The sequence below is a fragment of the Motacilla alba genome, chromosome 2 (genome assembly GCF_015832195.1).
Source record: "Motacilla alba alba isolate MOTALB_02 chromosome 2, Motacilla_alba_V1.0_pri, whole genome shotgun sequence".
Lineage (NCBI taxonomy): Eukaryota > Metazoa > Chordata > Aves > Passeriformes > Motacillidae > Motacilla > Motacilla alba.
Window position 1 is genome coordinate 36,903,920 of NC_052017.1, and position 20,009 is coordinate 36,923,928.

Consider the following 20,009-nt stretch of genomic DNA (forward strand, 5'->3'; position numbering starts at 1 on the left):
GGCCTCTCTTTGGAACAGGAAATAATACAGTGTATACATTTATGGTGATGATGATGAGGCAGGGAGGGAGGGAAGGAGAGAGCACACAGATCAGCTCTACAGTTGCAGCATCAAAGTTGCCCAAGATTCCTCCCATTTTGAGATCTTGAGGTTTAGGACTCCCACTAGCATTGTTGAAAGAACTGAAGCCCTGAAAACAGAAAAGTCAGGTGAATAGCAATGAATATTGCTGTTCATTGTTCTTCGTATAAATAAAAGTTAATGGAAGAAGCAAACCTAGACAATTATCCAAATCCTTAAACGCTGTACTTGAAAACCAAAATATACTAAGTTTTTCCATTTTCCAAGGAGATATTATTCTCTGCTCATTTTAGGAAGCAATTGAAGCTGGACAGCAATCATTTAAACAAACATTCTCTGTGTAATCAAAATTAATAATTCATCCAATAAGTCATCTAATTGTGTGCCTAACTATATCCCAGATGTCGCTGGTCCAAACTTACTTTACTTTTTGACAGATGCGCAGGAATTGGCTGCAAGCAAAGCCCTGACTTCTAATATACAGAAGAGCTCCTTAGCTTTTAAGAGATTTTACATAGATTTGTAACATTGATAATTATGGAGTTTGATAGTTCTTTATGTTTCAGGCATTTTTGGTGATTTTTTCAGATTTCCTTTCCAATTCCCAAACAACTTATATTATCACATACAAGTTTCTGCCTTGCTCAGCCCCATGGGAAGCTTGGCTGTGGTGTAGTAACACAAAAACCCCTGAAATTCAGGTGTGATCGATCTCATTCCACTGTTGACAAGCAGTTTTACCACCAAACAAGGATTCATTAATTTACTTACTATGAACCTTTTTCAGTTTTAATTCCTAATTTAATAAGTTTTTAATTGTGCCTGAGCACTACCTATAGTATTCAAGGTACCAAGGAGGAGAAGACTCACCCAGAAAAGAAGCATTTTTTTATATGAACTCTTTACTAGATTTTGCAAGCATGTGCTTGGAAGCTTTCATGTCGTAATTAATTGTGCTTTCACAGGTTAAAGAAATTGGTTTCACTCCAAAGTAAGGTGATGGTTCAGAAGATTTAGCTTTTTGGTTTCACTTTTTGCTTATGCAATATGTGCACTTAGGCATATATCTGAAAAGCACAAAAACTTTCCATGTGAAAACAGTTCTTGAGCTATTAGTTCAAATGGATCTGTTTATCACAGCTGTAATAACCAGTGCCAGTGACACTATTGAGCCAAAATTCAACTAATTTGGAAAGGTTCTTCTAGAAGAGTTGTCCACACTGTGGGGTCCCAATCATAATACAAAGTGGAGAAAACTCTTCTTTCAACGTTTATTTCCATCATGTTCATCTGGACTTTTTTCTTCTGATACAGCAGATATCTGAATATTGTGAATATTTTTTCTTCTCAATAACTTTTCATATTTCCTATGTAAACCTATGCATATCTGCTAAAACTGTAAAATACTTTCTGTTCATATATTTAAGTTTCTTTTACTAAATGCATGGTCAGTAAAGACAGAAATTTCCATTGCTCTATAATACAGCACAATTGCTCTATAATCACAGTGTAGCCAAAAGGTAATAGCTGTATATAGATAGATATTAAAGTAATTCTATGAACAGAGTGCTGTTTTAAAATAGAAGAACAACGAGTTCATCTTTTTCTGAGTTCCATTTTACAGACTGATCAGTGTAAAGTAACAGGAAAGTGAGGAACAGAAATTTAATAAAAATATTGAGCCTTTAAGAAATAAGTAGGGAGAAGTTAAGAAAGAGATATTACACTGACAATAGAAGTAGTTCTTGCTGTAAAAAAACTTAAAAAAAAAAAAGCAATCTAGTTTCACTCAAATTAAAATACAAATATGAAATCATATGTTAAGAGAAACTACATTGTTAGAGAATGCACTGTAGACAGCCCCTTCATCACTACAATGATCCATTTCCAGCCTATGTTATCAGAAGGCATTGTCATCTGAAGGAATTCTGCAGACCTGAGAGAAATGGATGGTCTCCTGTGAATATATTCTCTTTCATGATTCTCAGAGGTGCAAGGGGCTGAACTGGTACTGAGAATTTACTATCTCCATTACAAGAGATGTCACAAGGCACATTAGGAAAACAGATTATGTGCTTATAAAGCACAGTTTTCTTTTGTAGCTATTGCTGAAAAAAACTAGGCTAAATGTTTAGGTTCTTTTTAACAATATGTGAAAGTGCAACATGGAGGGCTCCAGTGCAGTCACCTTATTGTACCTTGAGCTATAATCTTTCATTCATTAACACAGAGGGCTTTGTATACACATGTAAGAAATGCCACAGCTTAATCTTTTCACTGGTCAGGAATTTAAGCCATATGGTTTTTAACATTTAGGAATCTGGGAGCAGTTCATGCACAGTTACTGCGCCTCAGAATGGAGGGCATAAATTGTTGATTGATACTAATTGTGGCTGTGTGTCTGAGCCCCAGTTTTGATCTACACTAGCCCCTTTTTTCATTTGCAAGTAATGTGAATTTGCCAAGCGCATGTCACCCTTCCACTCGCAGCAGCAATCACAGAGATATCAAAGGCAGTTTTCAATTAACTTGTTCAGGTACTGGTGAACACTTCATTGCAGAATCCTGAATCGTGGAACAGAAATGAGGTTTTTTCCAAAGCAAAAATAGTACCTAACAACGTTTTTATTTTATTTGTCTCTACTGTTCCTATTTTTCACCTCAGATAATCAAGGCTAATATTGAAATCAGTAAATATATCAGGTGCATTATAGCCACTGTATCTCATTGGGAAAATAAATTTAGTTAGCATTTCCATTTGCAGCATAAGGATTTAAGGCTGGAGACAGGAGGTTAATGACATTTTCATGCACTATAGCATTTTGTTAAAATCTGGTATGGTAGAAGGAAATAGAACTTTATGATGCTTACTGCATAAAAACTTAATATTCTCCCTCACCCTCAGCACAATCTATGCCACTCAAATATATAGTCCTGTAGTAAGCCAGCTCAATATTAAGAACTCTCTTAGTTCTGATGCTTCAAGCAACATTTTCTTGATGATAGGAAGGAAAACCAATAAGGAAATGCCTACTTTTTTTTTCCTTTGAAAAGTTCTACCTCAAATTTGCTAGGTTAAAATGACATAAGCACCATGTTTGCTTATAAAACAATACCACTGACATGCACTTGAGCAGAAAAAATGAGAAGATATGTTCTGCAACATTTTTATTTTTAAAGATTGTGCTGTATTTAAATTTATTGAGATGCTAAAGCTATGAAATTCCAGTTTACCCCTCAGGTCAGGAGCTATGTTTGCACAGTGGCTACCAAGTCTCTGTTGAATTGGCTCTCCTGTTTTTCTGAGAAAAGCAATATAAACAGAAGATCCAATGCTTGTTGCTTTCTTCTTTAATTTGTCAGCACCTTCTGTCTAGAGGGGCTGTGGTGTCAGACAGCATGTTGCATAAAGAGTGCAGCAGACACATTGCATTACATATTGTGGCATATACACTGACATGGAAGTGCCTTGAAAAATCTAAATTATGTCTTCTGTCTGAATCTCAGCCACCACACTGGAAATAGGGTGAAGTGGATGGTGTCATGTGTGCTTTAGTTGTGACAATCCCAAATGTAGTTCCCCCTTCCCCCCCACAAGACTCTCCCAAACCAGATGATGCTCTCTTGTTCCCCCTATTTCCCCTTCCTCTTCTGGGGGTTGAGTTGAGAACTGGAGGTACAAAAAAGTGAAAATTAGAGCTGGACATGAGAACAATTTTCTGGAAACAGCAATGAGGTAAGAAAATGAACACTAACAACAACAATATTGATTCTAAAAAGTATACAAAAAGAGAGAATTATTCACATGTAAAAATGCTTATTGCATAGCCTGACTGACCCAACCACAGCCACCTTTTCACTGACTGGAAAAAGAAACACCTTTCTTCCCATAAAGGAGAGAAAAGAGTCCCTTTCCCCACGCTCTGGCAATGCTATAAGTTGGTATTTTTCATTCCTTTTTGTGCCAGTGACAAAAACCTCCTATCTTATGGGTTACAAAGCTGCTGCTTTCTTTAAATTAACTTTACCTATTTATTTATGTCAATATATTCACAAGCTCTGGAATGCTATAAGTGAGATGACACAATTCTACCATGATTGTCCTTTTGAAAGCGTTTTCAGAAAGAATTGATTATGTCAGAGCACAGATAACAATAATGCAATGACGCTGGCTTTTTGGTGTTTTCCAGATGAACACTAAAAATGTATTTGGAACAACATTATAATGCAAATCTGGGGGGAAAACTGTTAAGGAATTCTTTTCAAGAATTTGGACGTTGGTATAAAATTGAAGTTTGGAGAAAATTCATTAATATATGGATGACTGTCAGCAGGAGATAGCTGAGAAAGGGAATTTTGCATTTTTGATTTTACATATAAACTGCTACAGCATGAACAGGTCAGTAAAAATCAAACTGAAGTTTCTTCTTACTTTAAGAACTAAGTGCACTTTTGTTGAATAAGTCCATATAATCATTCCAAAGTTTTGGAAAATCTTGATATTGAGTTTACCACAGCTATCTTCCTAGGCTGGATTAACCTTTTTGCTTACCTAATAAAAAGAAGAAAACATTTCATATTCACAGCTTAACCAGTAGAAAGACAAGATTCTGTTACCTATGTTCATCTTTTCGTTGTCAGCTTGGAGCATCTGGGGAGGTGTTAAAGTGACTACCTCTTCATCAACTTTTTCCCTGTAATTCTATTTTATGACATCTTTAAGACATCTAGACTACTGTAGAGGAAAATATGGTCAGCAAAACTTATTAATTTGTCAGTGTTTCTGATCATTACCATGTTTTAAATGCAATTTACCAGGAAAAACCAAAGTTTTATATAATACATTGGGAATTAAATTAATCTTCTTAATTGCACAATTCTTAATCTTTTTGAATAGACAATGAAATTCACAGTTGCATGACTAAGTGCAAGATTTGACAACTTTTTCAATTTATTACGGTAAATTACAATTTCACTGAAGCACTCATTCTAGGTTAATTAAAATGCAAGTTGCCAGTAAATGAATTATGCAAATAAGATAGTGCACAAGTCATGCAGTAATTACCAATTCTACATTTATAACCTTATTGATTTTCAATAACTAGCCCTAAATCTTAAATGTGTAATGTGTAATTAAAGATTAAGCACAAAGTGATATGTGAGGGGTTTTGAAAATAAACTAATATTAAATCATTACTTTTCATTCTTTTTGCAGTAAACCATTTCAGAGATGCAAATTATGATATGGCGTATTTTGATGATAGCTTGGCCAATCTCAGTTTTCAGCAGAGTTAGGCAGATTGCCTAAAACCAGAGAATCCCTCATTTGTTACCCAGTTTTAGAAGAAGTCAGAATGTCAGTTCTTCATATAAATCACATTATCTTTATAACTGTACAAGGAATAAGTCTTAGTAAATTGACAGGCTTTGGGAGGAATAAAAGATCATCTGGTTTGCTTCTTTGCCTTGTCTTTCTCTTCAGAAGCTGTGACCTAAGGAAATTCTTGTGAGACATTCCAGCCTAAAAGCAATCTCTCGCTTCCATCTTTTGCAATTTCAAAGGTCTGTTGTAAATTTCACTGGAGTTTCCTCTTGATACAAATACTCACGACTATGAAAAGGACATCTCTGCTGCAATCCCAAACTACAGTGTGGAGATCTCACTGCCAATGTCAGGTGCAGGAGCTCACACAGGACTGTCTAACTCTCTCATCACCCAGAAACTCAGCTGTATCACAGTTGGAAAGTATGACCATGATTAAATGGGCAAAAATTTTGAACATTATTAACTAAAATTAGCTCTGTATTATCCGTTTTAGTGTCACTGTCTCAGACACTAATTGCTGCTTTCCCCCAGGAGCCCCCCCAAATTTTTGCCAGTAATAAGATTTTCTAAAATGTGGATTGGTATGGAGGTGGCATTGCTAGCCTCTATAACTAGGAGCGACAGCAAAAGTTATAAATCTGCATACGAAAGTAAGAAACAACTTTCTCTTTGGTTAATTAGAATTTAATTACTGTATCACTTCATTAATGACTTTTAAAAGGTTTTCACTTTCTTTTTATTGTAACTTCAGGGCATCAGAGAGGTATTGCTTTTTTGTGGTTTGTATTCCTCAGCCTTCCTAAAGAAACTGCTGCAGAGCCCAGTGGTACAAAAGGTCAAAAGTCTGCTGGACTTCACACACTTAACACATGTAGAGGTAATTGCCAGATAGCAGTGTGATTTCAGCTGCTGCTGGCTATTAGCTAAGGTTCAGGCAATTATCTGTGCCTGAAAAGCACAGCCTAGTCCTGGAAATATTTTGGATACAAGAGGAAACAGCGCTAGATGGTCCAGTCCAGCCAATCAGGTTTGCCCTGACCCGCCACCCAGCAGTGCTTTCTCTCTGGCCCCAGCAAAGCCCCAGAGGCCATGGTGGCAGCAGGAATCAGGGCTTGCTTCTTCTGGGTTTATTTTAAAATGGGCAAAACTGCCAAAGGAGTAATTTGTCAATTGTCTTTATGCTCTCTGGAGAAATAAGGCAGCATTACACTTTGCTGCCATGTAGTGCTGTAATAAGCAAGATAGGAAGAGAATTACTTGACTTTATCCTCATGTATAGGTATAGATATAACATCCAAAAGTAATATACAGGTGGGATTCAAATATTGATTATTCAATTTCTAGATGATAATAGCATTTAGTCTGAACTGTGCATTTGCAAACCTGCCTTAAAATAAACATCTACTGCATCCAATTTTAGAAATACTTTGATGAAAGTAACATCAGCTATGTTCAGTCACATTTAATGTTTTCTTGAAGTGTCCCCAGGGGATACCAAAATACTGCAAAACTCATGCCTAGCTTGCAACACAAACACAGAACAATATGGGTGGTTTGTGCATGAGAGAAAATCCCAAGGGGAAGATCCCAGCTGAAGGCAATTGTCACTGCCTCTCCTCATAATTACAGAGATCCCTTTGGCTGAAAAGAGCCAAACAAACCTTTGGATACCCAGATATTCTAAAATCTTGTCTCCCCTCATCCAAGCAGCCAGGTTAAGAGAAATCTATAGACTGTCTGAGGAAATCATTCCTTGCTCAATCATTCCTAGACATTGATGTTCTCTTTTAAAATGGCCTGTGGATGCCACAGTATTGTGATATTTACCATGATATTTCAGACAGCAAACATCAAGGTCATATGAAGGTTCCAGCAGTAAACAGAGTCTTTTCAGAGCCAAGATATGAAAGTTGTTCAGTTTCAGAATAAAAAGAATATAAATTCCTTAGAAGGGACTACCAAAGGTTTTGTAAGACAAGGAGACAAAGGAAATATGAGTTGCAGCCCCAAGTGGCACAGAGGAACTGAAGAAGGTCTGTGAAGACCCACTGTGAAGTACTGTGCTATGTGGAAGCTCTAGAAAATGCTGAACATGTGTACTGCTCTGGCAGATCTGGTGGCAAAACTGTCTGATTTCAGTGCACAAAACTAATACTTAGGAAAACCTGAACAATCACTGTGATGAAGACACTGTCTTAATGAATATATACAAGTGGCTAAGTGCTCCAAATTGAGAAGATATCTAAACTGTATTGCTTGTTCACATTAAGTGAACAAAAGTAACTTCAGATAAAATCAAGGGCCAGTGTTTTAAAAAGGAAAACATTTAAACAACATTTAAGAAAGCAAAATAAAATTTGATTCTCTAACTAAACCATTTACTAAAAGCAAAGAGATAAAAAAATTAGTAATATTCATTTCTTCCATATCTGAATTTTGACCTAGTACTTCAGAGACTATTCAAAACAATTTGCATATGTCAGTTTAAAAATTAATGTCATTTTTGCTTTCTTCCATTGCCTTAAAGCAAGCAAACATGCCCCCCTCCCCTCCAGACAAATGAACACAAAATCCTCAACCCTCAAACCCCACAGGTTATTAAAAATCCCCTAAGGGACCTGGAATTCATTGATTTTAAAATTTACTTGGTGCAGTGAGTGATCTGGGCTGATCCAGTGTAAGAACATTTGAACAGCACACAAGGTAAAAGCTTGCTAACAATGAAGTGTAATAGACTGTGGAATGATCTCCGCAGGGAAATAGCAATGCTTGATGCCTAAAACCAGACTAGATAAAGCAACAGGAAACACACTGTTGTGCACAACACCAATGTGGCCAAGAAGTGACTCACTTGCTATTTCTTTTCTCTCTAAAGATCTATATTTCTGTGATATTGTTGTGGTAACAAGCAGCTCTACAGCTCTTTTGATAATACCCATTAGGTAATGGAACAGCAATGACTATGTAGAAAATGGATAGGGAAGTTTTTGTCCTCTTTGATATCAGAATGGAAGGCTTTTGGCAGAAGGGAGGAGATTTTCATCCAAAGTCATTTCATGAGCTGAGGGAGTTCTGAATGAACCACAGCCCACCATGATGTGCTAAAAGCTCACAAGGAGAGGGGGCTTCAATGCACACCAAGGTTCAAAAGAACACTGCAGAAATAAGAGCCATGAGCAATCATTAGAGGTATAAGAAGTTATTGTCACTGACTATTTTGGTCCACGTACAGCAAAGTTCTCTACTGATTCTCAAGTATTTCTGCTCCTGATACTACTGCTCATCTTCTTTTGGCTGAGAATAGAATATTTCTATCTTCTTTTTACTGTTCTATAGAACTGAAACAATAGCATCAGCAAAACTGCATGTAATACAAAAGAAACAAAGAAATTTCTTGCTTTGAAAACTCAATGAAAAAGCTTCGTAAAAAAACATGAAAGGAAATAAATTTACCACAGAAAATGGCTGGAAATGTCAATTTACTTTAAACTGAACAGTAAAAGTTATTTCTTGCAGGAACAAGAAAATTGCACTGGGACTAAAATAGTACCACTTGGTTTAAACCTGTTGTTAATGGCTAGAAGGGTAGCTAGAAAGAAGTGCTTGTGACAAAGGTACATTTGTTCTGTAGAGTGTGGCAGTTGTCTGTATGACAATGTGCTTTTCATATTAGATCAAATAAATAGAAACCTATTTTCGAAGCAAATGGGAATTGGAAATGGGAAAAAGGGAGGCATTATCTGATCTTGAGCTTTAGGAAAAATTAATTATTCCTTTGTTGTAAATTTTTTTATCATGAGAATCTTTATCAAATGCAACACTATGTTTGCAGCAATGTCCTGAGGCAATAACAGAAGAAATTCACTCAGTGCCACAGCAAATGATCAGACTGTACAGGGGCAATCAATTCAAAGCACAAACAATAACATTTAAACAAATAGTAATAAATGATCCAAACCAAACAAACTCTTTAATTAAAATGCCTCCTTCAGAGAGATGAAGGACCTAGGGAGGAAGAAAGATCAAATCATTGTCAGGAAGGCTAGTGTGAGGAAAAGCAGTTCAGGAGAAAAAAATGCTTTCTGGGGAAATTTTTTTTTTTTACAAAATATGTTGAATCAGATCTTCAAACCTAAGGATCAAATATAAGAAAATTGATGGGAAAGACCGATTTGGTAGATAGCTGCAAAGGATCATTCAGCTCCAATTCCTTTTTTCAAAAGAGTGATAAAGAATTGGTTAACAGTGAAATAAATCTGTCTTCTCCCTACTAGAGATGTCCTTATAAGAAAAGAAAATTTATAATGAAATAACAAGCCATGGACTTTTCAGGAGAGGTGACTCTGCCAGGATGATGTGACAATTCTGGCTGAAGATCCTGTTTCAGTCAATTAGACACCACTCCTGCACGAACTAACTTTTAATTTAAATAAGATCTGGAAGGAAAGTACTTATTACTTCAGATCAAATACACCTGAACATGGTATTCAACAGAAAAAAAAAAAAAAAAAAGACTAACAGACTATACATAATAAAACCCCCCACCCAAAAAACCAAATAACTAAACCCAAACACTGATCATCCAGGAAAAAGAGAATCTGGAAGGGTATTTTGTTTGAATTACCCCCAAGCACATTTCTGAAAAAAAAGTTTGAGCTTCTGTCTGTCTTTTCTTCACCCTCTCAGGGTTTTAATCAGTAAACTGTTGTCCAGTTGTTGAGGCCTGACCTACTGTAAAGCTGAGCCCATTTTAGCTGGATTAGCAAGTAATGGAATATTCAAAAGAATGACACATAGTGGGGAAAATCCCAGTATTAATGATGGTTACTGGAAGTCATATACCCTTAAAAGTACAAAAAAAAAAAGCAAAGCATGTAGGAAAGGTAATAAGTTTCATAAAAACAGATAATCTGTTGGGAAAAAAAGAAAAAAACATCCCACAACCAGATTTGTGGGTTTACCAGTACTTTTTTGAGTCTGAAGCACCAGACACTGCATATGGTCTTTCTTTATTGCCTTTTCCAAGAAAATGGAGAGCATTCCCACAGTTTGCCTTTCCTGATATAGCTGCAGATCTGTGTTTCAGTAGAGCTTTGTTGGCAAAAAGACATTTATTGTTTTCCCTAAGAGGCCAAACTCAGTGAAATGCACATTAATTGTATTGATTCCTGTTCATTTTTCCACCCAATTTTTGGATCAAAACTATGAATCTTATTAAGAACTAACAAACAAAAGCTTTATTGAAATTTCAAGGTATATGTTCCAACTTTGAGAAATTCCATACAAAAGGTCATGCACAAGTGACTTCCTTGTGTTTCTGACAAACAATAAGGGATGAAAATGACAATCTTCAGCCCACTAGATCATGGAAAAATTGGATAAAATTTAACAGGATGAAGGAACTTGCTCAGGATTTTTTTCTGCTGAACTTCAAAAACTTCATGTAAGTGATAGAGTTGTTTGAATTTATTTTATTTCATTTTCTGTCAGTTTCACGAGTCTTTGATGATGAAACTATTAGACAAAATGAACATTTCACTACAGCTGTTGAGGCACATCACTGAAATACTTCAAATTCAAAGGGAACTCTTGGCTGCTTAGTCCTTTTCAAAATGATGGCATTTATTCAAGAGAATCACTTCTTGCCTTTTGTTTTTTCTAAAAGAAAGTGCTCCATCACATACTCATGTAACTTCACTTTCTCATCTCCAGGCCAATCCTGAAATCCTTTTCAATATTCATCCTGGCAGGAATTTTTATTTTCAGAGGAAATAAAAGTAAAGATTTCAGTAATGGCCACGATAGTCTATGTTCATTTCACTCACTTTCTTTAGTTTTAGGGGGTATAATTTTTGTTTCTTTCCTGGCCCATCTCTCTTCAATCCAAACTTACTTTGCTCACTATTTTAATGTTCCAATCTTCCAAAGAATACCATGTTTAGAACAGTTTAAGGAAAACATTGTTAGAGTGTTCGATAGCCTGCGGTATATAGCACCTTGCAGAAGAAAAAAACAGAGTGTGTTTTTTGCTGACAGAACTAGAGAAGTTGAATTTTCAGCAGTTTGTGCCCACAGGCAAAGTGTACAATTGTCGTAAGTCCAGTCTTAGGAGCTACAAGAAATCAATTATTTTTTCCTGTGCTAATATTGTGCTTAGATCTCTCCACAGCACTGGATCCAAACTTGAGCAATTTTACATCCTGTGAATGAAACAGTAGTAGCCGTAATTATGTGGCATTGAGTAATCTGAGACCAAGTTCCCTCCCTGCCTCACATTATACATATCTTAATCTGGATTGTAGATTTGTCCTAGTTTTCTGGTTTATAGCAAATGAACAGATTTCAAGGTTTTGGAAGCTGAAAGTCTTGTTTAGAACCACTGGTCAGTACTTCTGTGGAAGGGACAGACTAGCAAGTTGCTTTTTAGCAACAATAAAACCTCACACATATCCAAGACCAGTAGTCTTGCTACTGTGTTTCATACTAAATTCTATTAGCTAGAGAAGAAAGCACTCCACCTTTTAGTCTTAGATGTATGTTTTGTTGATCCCAGGCAAAATATTGTCAGTTCCATTTTCCTCACAAGGAAATGGTAAATGAGCTCCCTCTCTCCAGTCTAATATTTCTGGTAAATTCTAATTAGAGACTAAAAGATTAAGTTAAAGCATCATCTATAAGAAAGCTCATTCTGTCTCCTACAGTATCTGTTTTGGTACTGCAAGTTTTCCTTACTGACAAATAGAAAAGGATGTTAGTGAAACATATCATTATATTTAAACCACATTTTTAATAAAGAAAATAAAATTACTTAAATATCACAAATCTACTACAAAAAAGTTTTTTAAAACCAGACTTTATTGTGCTAGCTATTTTTGATCTTGCCTGAGAACACAGTACATCTGTCAGCAAACAGGAGAATACAGTGCTGAGATGTAGTCCAACAAGAGAACATACCATTTTGTTACATTTTACTCTACTCTTACTGCTCTCCAGATTTATGTCCCAACTACCAGAGCTGCAAATGAGAACACAGAACCAGTTGAGGGAGTAATAGACAAGTACAGATATAGCTACTAGTGACCTCTATATTAACTTTGGTTCTTAATATATTATTAAAAGCTGTTCTACAAGTAGGTATTGTTTTTGTATGAGGTCAGGGATTTTGGTACTTTCTAATTACAATGGATTGAGCTTGATGAGCAATCCATTTAATTTAAAGAATCTCATTCAATAAACAATCTGAAAGTAATGACCTTCATTAAGTCTGGATGTTCTGACCTATCTTTTCTTAATGTTTTCAGCTGTTGATACTCACCTTTGAGTCATCTGTACATACTAAGGGTTATACAATCAATTCATTGATCTAGCCCTCTGAATTTAGGACTTACATCATAGCTGAGCTCTCGTGGTGCACAATATCTAATCACAGTTATGATCAAAGGATGAAATTAAATTTGAGTGACTTGAACATGAAGAAATATGCTCCCACAGCAAATGTGTCCCTTCAGATTAGGACATGTGACATGCAATAAACCTGTTCAGCTGTCACAAAATCTCCATATTTCTGTACTTTTCATTTCACATTGTGCTGATTTGGTGACACTGCCCAGGGGAATATCTGCATAAGGACTGAACAGAACTTACAGGCACACTTTTTGAATGAGGTATCTCAGGGTGAAAGATTCAGTGCACAAGTGTTCATTGTTGAGTAGAAGAGTCAGAGGTGCACTGACATTGTCCTGTTGTTTTTTAAACCCCACCTTCTTCAAACCCTAATTGTAAGACCCAAGTCTTGTCTCATACTAAGATTACCTTTATCTGAATTTAAGTGAATATACATAAATATATACAAACACATACACAAGACCAAAGGAAGAAGAATGTAGTAGAATTTATTATTGAATAAACCCTACCAGCAAGGTTTATTCATTTTTATTAATCATAGTCTGTCAACTAGTGTGTCTGAAGTCTTCTAATTACCTCGCTGAATTAGCAGTCAAGTGGCATTATTTGTTCTTTGAATTTATGGAGTCCACTTTTATTTAAATGATTAATGATGCATATTAATCAAGAACTGAATTTCTGCAGAAAACTACCAGCTTGGGAAATAAAACCAGAAATTAAATTAGCTCGTTTGAGGTGTGATTGAACTTTTTTCCCCCTGAAAACATGCACTTTACAGTTTCAGATAAATGAAAAGAACCTTAATATCTTTGGGTTTTGTTTGTAGTGTGAAAACCTTCAAAAAAAATTCAGGCCCAAAGTCTTATGGCAACTTGTCCCACAGGTTTTATATGTGTTATATATTATACCTGTATGCCAGTGTATGCATAAAGTAGATCAGAACATAATTAAGTGTGTACTTACTGATTTTCCTTTACAGGAAAGGGCTGGGATGATGAACTTGTACTATATGCAAGAGCAACAATATGTTCCCCTCTGCTGGGGAAGAGGAGACCCTCCCCATCCATGCGGGCAAAAGGTTCACTCCCTTGAAACTCAATGTGGATCCCAAGTTTTTGCCTTCTCCCTTTGACAGTCCTTTTCTCAGTGTAAAACTTGCTATTGATGCAGACAACAAGAGCATGCCAAGATTGTTTGTAGGTATCAAAAGACACTGATGATATCCAAATTTCTAGTTTCTGTGTTACAAGCATTTAAATCCACACACACATATTTCACCTCCACAGTTAGTTGCTTGTCCCTGTTTTTAGCTAGCACTGACTGCCTGTAAATTAGTTACGCATAGTGGTAGACTGTCAGAAATAGCAAAATAACTTTGTTTGATTATGTCAAGACTTTGAGTAGTCTCAGTGGTTACTGCTCCATCCCTAGAACAGATGGAGGAACTGAATAGACCATCATTACCACAGGAGACTAGGGCTAGGCTCCGTCAAGTGCAGCTGACAAGTAATCCTCCTATTCCTCAGGTAGCAGCAGCCTGAGTCAATTTTTTTTGGGTTTTGGTATTTACCACAAGTTTTCTTTTTACTTTTTTTCCTTAACAGCGTCTGTTCAAGAGTGTGTTTTTATAGCACACTTCAAGGTTATCTGTACCTGGCTGGACCTGAAAGCTGGTCAATTTAGCTGATGTCACAAGACCAGATCCTGAAATCAGCTGAACAAGGAGATTGGCTTTCATGGCCTCAGTGGCAGGTTCAGCCAAAGTGGCCAAAGTGCAGCTGAGTGTGGTGAGGAACATGTAGGGCTACCAGAGGGGCTTTTACATCAGCAGCAGATGGAAAATAAGGGGAAAAGTGTGCCTGCTGCTGAATGGGTTTGGGGCCCTAATCACATATAACAGGGGAAAGGCTGAGGTACTTAACATCCTCTTTGCCTGAAACTTTGCCACTAAGGCTGGCCCTGGGGAATCCCAGGCCCCTGCCACCATGGGAATTCTGGAGCTAGGAAGACTTACCCTCCATGGAGGAGGTCTTGGAATAGACAATACCCAGCACAGGGAGTTGACACTCCCTGTCAACTTCAACTGTATTGTGGATCTTTGGTTCTGTAAAAGGTGAGAAAATTTCAATCTCCAATGTCTGGAGAAGAGCTGAAATAAAAATAATGTTGAACTTACAAATGTCTAATTGTTGAAAGCTTGTCAGGATGTATAGATTTATTTTGCTAGATCTCATTTGTCTGTGTTTCACACCATTTTAGCGTACTTCTTTCAGCTTGCCTGACTGTTATCACAAGATGTGAAGACATTTGCCTTCAAAAATTTTAGGGGTAATATGGCCAACACAGCATAACTCTTAAACAAAAAGGAGTTTCACAGCGGAGAGGATCAATTTAATAATCTCTGCTTATCTGCCGCTGTACTCAAGTTTTCAAACATTGGAAAGGTCCATTTCCATAAAGCTGAACTGAAGCTGTTTTCCTTCATAATAAAAGTTAAGAATACCAACTTCTGACCCACATCTTCCTTACTTGCATGAGCAACTGAACGACCCTGAATCTAGTGACAAAATAAAGGATCCAAAAATAAAATAAGAGAGAGGAATAAGTCCTGCTGTGGAGTTAAATCCTTCCACTAGATTCAAAAGGTAGGCTCTGGTGGGTTCAGCCTGGTGGCACAGCTATCATACAGGATTTACTTTAAGGATTACTTTGCTGATTCAGCATATGGCTCTTGTCTCTCTGGTAAAATAAGAAATAAATTCTTTATCAAGCTTCTGAAACCTTGGGTTTTCTAGAAATGGAAGCCTTTAAATGAGAAGCATATTTTAACTGTTTAGTGTAGTTAATGAGTTAATACTATTTTGGTTCTCCTATCCTAGTCAAATTCCATCTTGGATAATTAATACCTGCCTCTAATGCTCTCTGGCAAATTCTACCGGTAAATTTATTTTTCACTTTCCAGTCTTCATAATGATGTAATGACATTAATACATAATCTTATCATGGTTGTTTGGTTTTAACACAGAAGAATTCAGCTTCAGGGGTGGAAATTAACAGCCATTCTGTGCAGTAAATGTATCAGCTTAGACTTGCTCTGGGGCCGAACCATATCCCACATTTGTGAGTTTCAATTGGTTTTTCACATGGGGTTATATGGGTCTCCATGCACAAATGGCAGACATACCTTTTCAGACAGTTTGCCTATCCTCAAACTTTTGAAGTTTCTTTTTCCCTTTTACATTTACCTGAACAGACACAGAGACAAATGTGTACACACACACACGTCCAAATGCTGAAGTGTGCCTGAAACCTCTATATTTTCTCTTCTGATTTTTGTAAGTTTATATTTTCAAAATTGAATTTGTCTGATGACTCACTGAAAAAAGAAAATACAATAGATCTATTTTATTTCCCCTTCACAGTTTGTGGAGGGAAATAACAATTCACTGTCTAAGAAATGGTCAAGATGTAGGTTCATGGCTTGTTCAGTGAAGATAGTCTATAGTCTATACACATTTCAAAGCAGAAAATGAAAATGAAGTCAACAAAATTTACTTTTAATAAACTAAATGTAATAATTTTTACTGCATTTTCCACTCAAAAACAGTTTCCTTCAAAGGAGGATATTTTCTGTGTCATTTTTATGGTAACTATTCTGATTATTTTACTGAAAACGTGTAGGTCTTATCAGTTCACTTGCAAAACTTCACTTGTGAAATTGTCATTTGAAACTTTATTTCTAGCTAGAAGCAGATACAAAAGTTGCCTGAGAATGCTGACTCAAAACAGTGGCCTAGTTTACAGAGGGATGTGGCTGCTTTTCATATCACATCACAAGTCACTAAATCTGGAGAATGTCAGGACGTCTGAGATTGTCTTTTTATTTGTAAAATTCCTGGGTCAGCTTTACCTCCTCACTGATCACTTTTATCTGGGCATGCAGATGTTGATAACTGCCAGGCAGGTGACCAGCTATGGTGTAGCTGGCATAACCAGGCAATTTCCAGCTAAACCTCAGGAGATCCTTTAGCAATGCATTTAGGAAAAAATACAGGAGTAATTCTCTTCACAATTCCTCTACAGCAACAAGGTTTGTTTGGAAAGGAGCATTTCCTCCCTCATGTTTGTAGCAGAGTGAGTCAGGATCGACTCTGTTGCAATCAGTGACTCTGATGCTCAGTACAGCTGGTTTACTATTTTCCATTGTTGGTAAATTACCTGATTTAGATCCAGTTCTCTGACACTTTTGAATAGCCTTGACTTTGACCAGTTCCCAGTGCTGAATTTTAATTATCCGTATCCTTTAACCATAGATTTTGGGTTTCAGAGTTCACTTCATTCATCAGCTTTTTTTTTTATTTTTATGATAAGTTTATGTTAAAATTAGGCACATCCTACTGTCATTATTTTTTCCTTCAAAATTATTGAACAATTGATTGAAACATTTTTTTTCCAAAATATAATTCAAGTACTATGAAATTAAAATTTTCCACCGGAATCTTGCTAATAAATTTATGTATGGAAATTTTCTAAAATCATGTGGAACTCAATGACATTTTAATACTTTAAATTTTTATTTGACAAATTAAATTAATTAAATTTAATTTTGATTTAGTCAGAATTTAATGTTTATGAACATAAGCATTCCGTTCTGTGTTGCATCATGCCTTCTTTCCCTTCTCTGGTGAGCTTTTCCTTGACTACATCTTCCATGTAAAAATGTGGTTTCCCTTCTGGTTTAAGAGTTTGTTTATTGTGGTTAGAGGATAAGGCTGAATCTGTAACACTAAATTACATAGGAAACACTGTGACATGAATACTCTTTAGCTGACCTAAAATGAAACTTTCCAACATTTTTCTAAATATTTCTGTTTCTGATCTTTGTGTCTGAGAAAGCATTCAATAATGTGGAAAAGAAATGTTTTTTCACTCATTATTTCTTTCGGCAAAAATTATAAATTGCAAGTTTTTGTTTGATTTTGGATGCCTTTCCACATAAACCACACAAAATCAATGAATAATTCTACACAAAAGGAATAACAAAGCTACACAAAAGGAATGTGCATCCCTCCTTGTTTCCCAGGCTAACAATAATTTCCTTGTTAGTTTAAAATGCTTAAGTAGCATATCAGTGTCCTTTTCTAGTACATTTGAGTGCAAGAAGTGATTATTTTTTTGGGCAATGCAGTTCTGTAGCAAAACAAATAAGTAAAGTTTTCTGTGTACACATTAAGTCTGAATTTTTCAATGACAAGTAGATCAGCGACTCATGAATGTGCATGATCAGAAAAGGAAGCTCAGAAAAATTTTAAGTCATTGGAAAGTTGAGGTTGATAGAAATATAGCTGCTGATTGCAAAGACAGATGCACTAGTCTAACTAAATATCAGTATCGTGTACAGAAAGTGAAAAAAGAGAGACCATATACTTGCTACAACAATAACGAATATTGTTGAAGTGCTGAAGTGCTTGCTAAATGATAAAAATAATTTTATTGGGAAATCAGGGTTCATCTTTTGAAGAAGCAAAAGAACTACTGTCATTTGCAATTTTGACAGGCCTCAGAGTGAATTTATATTTGAATTTTTGTATGGTTAATTCACATATGGCAAAGGAACCTGCGATTTCCCATCAAATTTGCATATTAAAAAGGAAAGACCTACCACATCTGTCTCAAAACCATTACCAAATGCTGAAAACATTTATTCTACTATTAATAAAAAATGCTCAAATGACAAGCTGAATTATAAACTGTTCATGTTTTCCCTGCTTGCATTTTACTGCTAAATGGGGGAAAGGGAGTGGGTTTTTTACATGCAAAATACAGTTGCCTAAGTTAAAAACTTTGCTCTTTATGTAACCTTTATAATCACTGAAGACAATTTAAATGCTCTGAATTTTATTTTGGACAATGCTGACTGTACTTTTACGTGTGTCTGCCTTGGTATATATACAATACATTTATGCTATAACTATATACACACAAAATATATTATTGTACATATAGGGTGTCTATTCACACACATATAATGTAGGTATCAATATGTATATAATGTATGAATATGCACACATATGGGCTTGGATAATTCCTACTTGTATGTAGTGTGGAGATTTAATAACTTGGTCACTTTGGTCACCCGGGTGACCTAACAAGTCCTAGGTTATTTTCTGTTCTCACTGAGACAAGCTGTAATTATGATGGACATTTTTAGGACAACATCTAGGAATAAGTCTTTGGTTTATATCTAGTGCCGCTTTGAGTCCAGACAAAAAGCTTTTGAAGCTTTACTTTTCCTTGTACCTTGCACTGGCAGGGGTGAATGTGAAATATGGAATATTCTTTTGGTGAAATCACAGAGAAATACAAATCAAGATCAAGGAAACCCCCAGTTCTTCTGCTCAGAGGACAGCCAGTATCGGGGTCATTCCTAACTATCTAACGAGTTTTCAAAAGAATTTCAGCATTGAAACTCCTCAAGTCCTCCATCAATCCATAACAGTTCCTCACTACCCTTTCGCAGTGATGGTTTCTACTGTCTGGATTTGTGTTTTATGTTACACTTTAAATCCATTCTTTCTTGTTCTGTTCACAAATGTTGTTAAAAACAGATGCTGCCTTCTCCTTTGTAGTAGGTCTTTATATACTTCAAAAATAAATCATTATTCTATTCTTTATTATTGATATTTTTCAAATAAATTAAAAGAATACTTTCTCTAGGTATCATCATTTTATGTCAGTGCATTCTTATTAGTCTCTGGGGTCTTGTCCTAACCAGTGAAGATCTTTTTGGGGAATGAATTCCCCAAAATTGCATGCCTCTCTAACTGAAGCATTCCCAAAGCAAAGTTAAAACTTAAGATTTGGGGCTTTTTGTAGAGAAACTTCTTTTTTATAAGATCAACATCTTCTTTATTCACCTTGTGCTCTCTTCTAAATCTAGATGATTTTCAGAAATTTTCTCTAACTGGTTGTTCCCATGTCCTTTATTGTGCAACTGATTTTAATGTCACATTTTCTGATTGATTTTTCAGGTTATTTCTTGAGTATATCAAGGTTTGTCCTTTGGCATTCTAATCTTATCCTCCAACAGGCTTATTGTCCCGGTCTGATGTTGTTTTGAAATTTAAAAATTTAACAAGGTCATTTTCTGCTATGCCATTCACTTCATTAGTGAAAGCATCAAATAGAAGCAGATGAA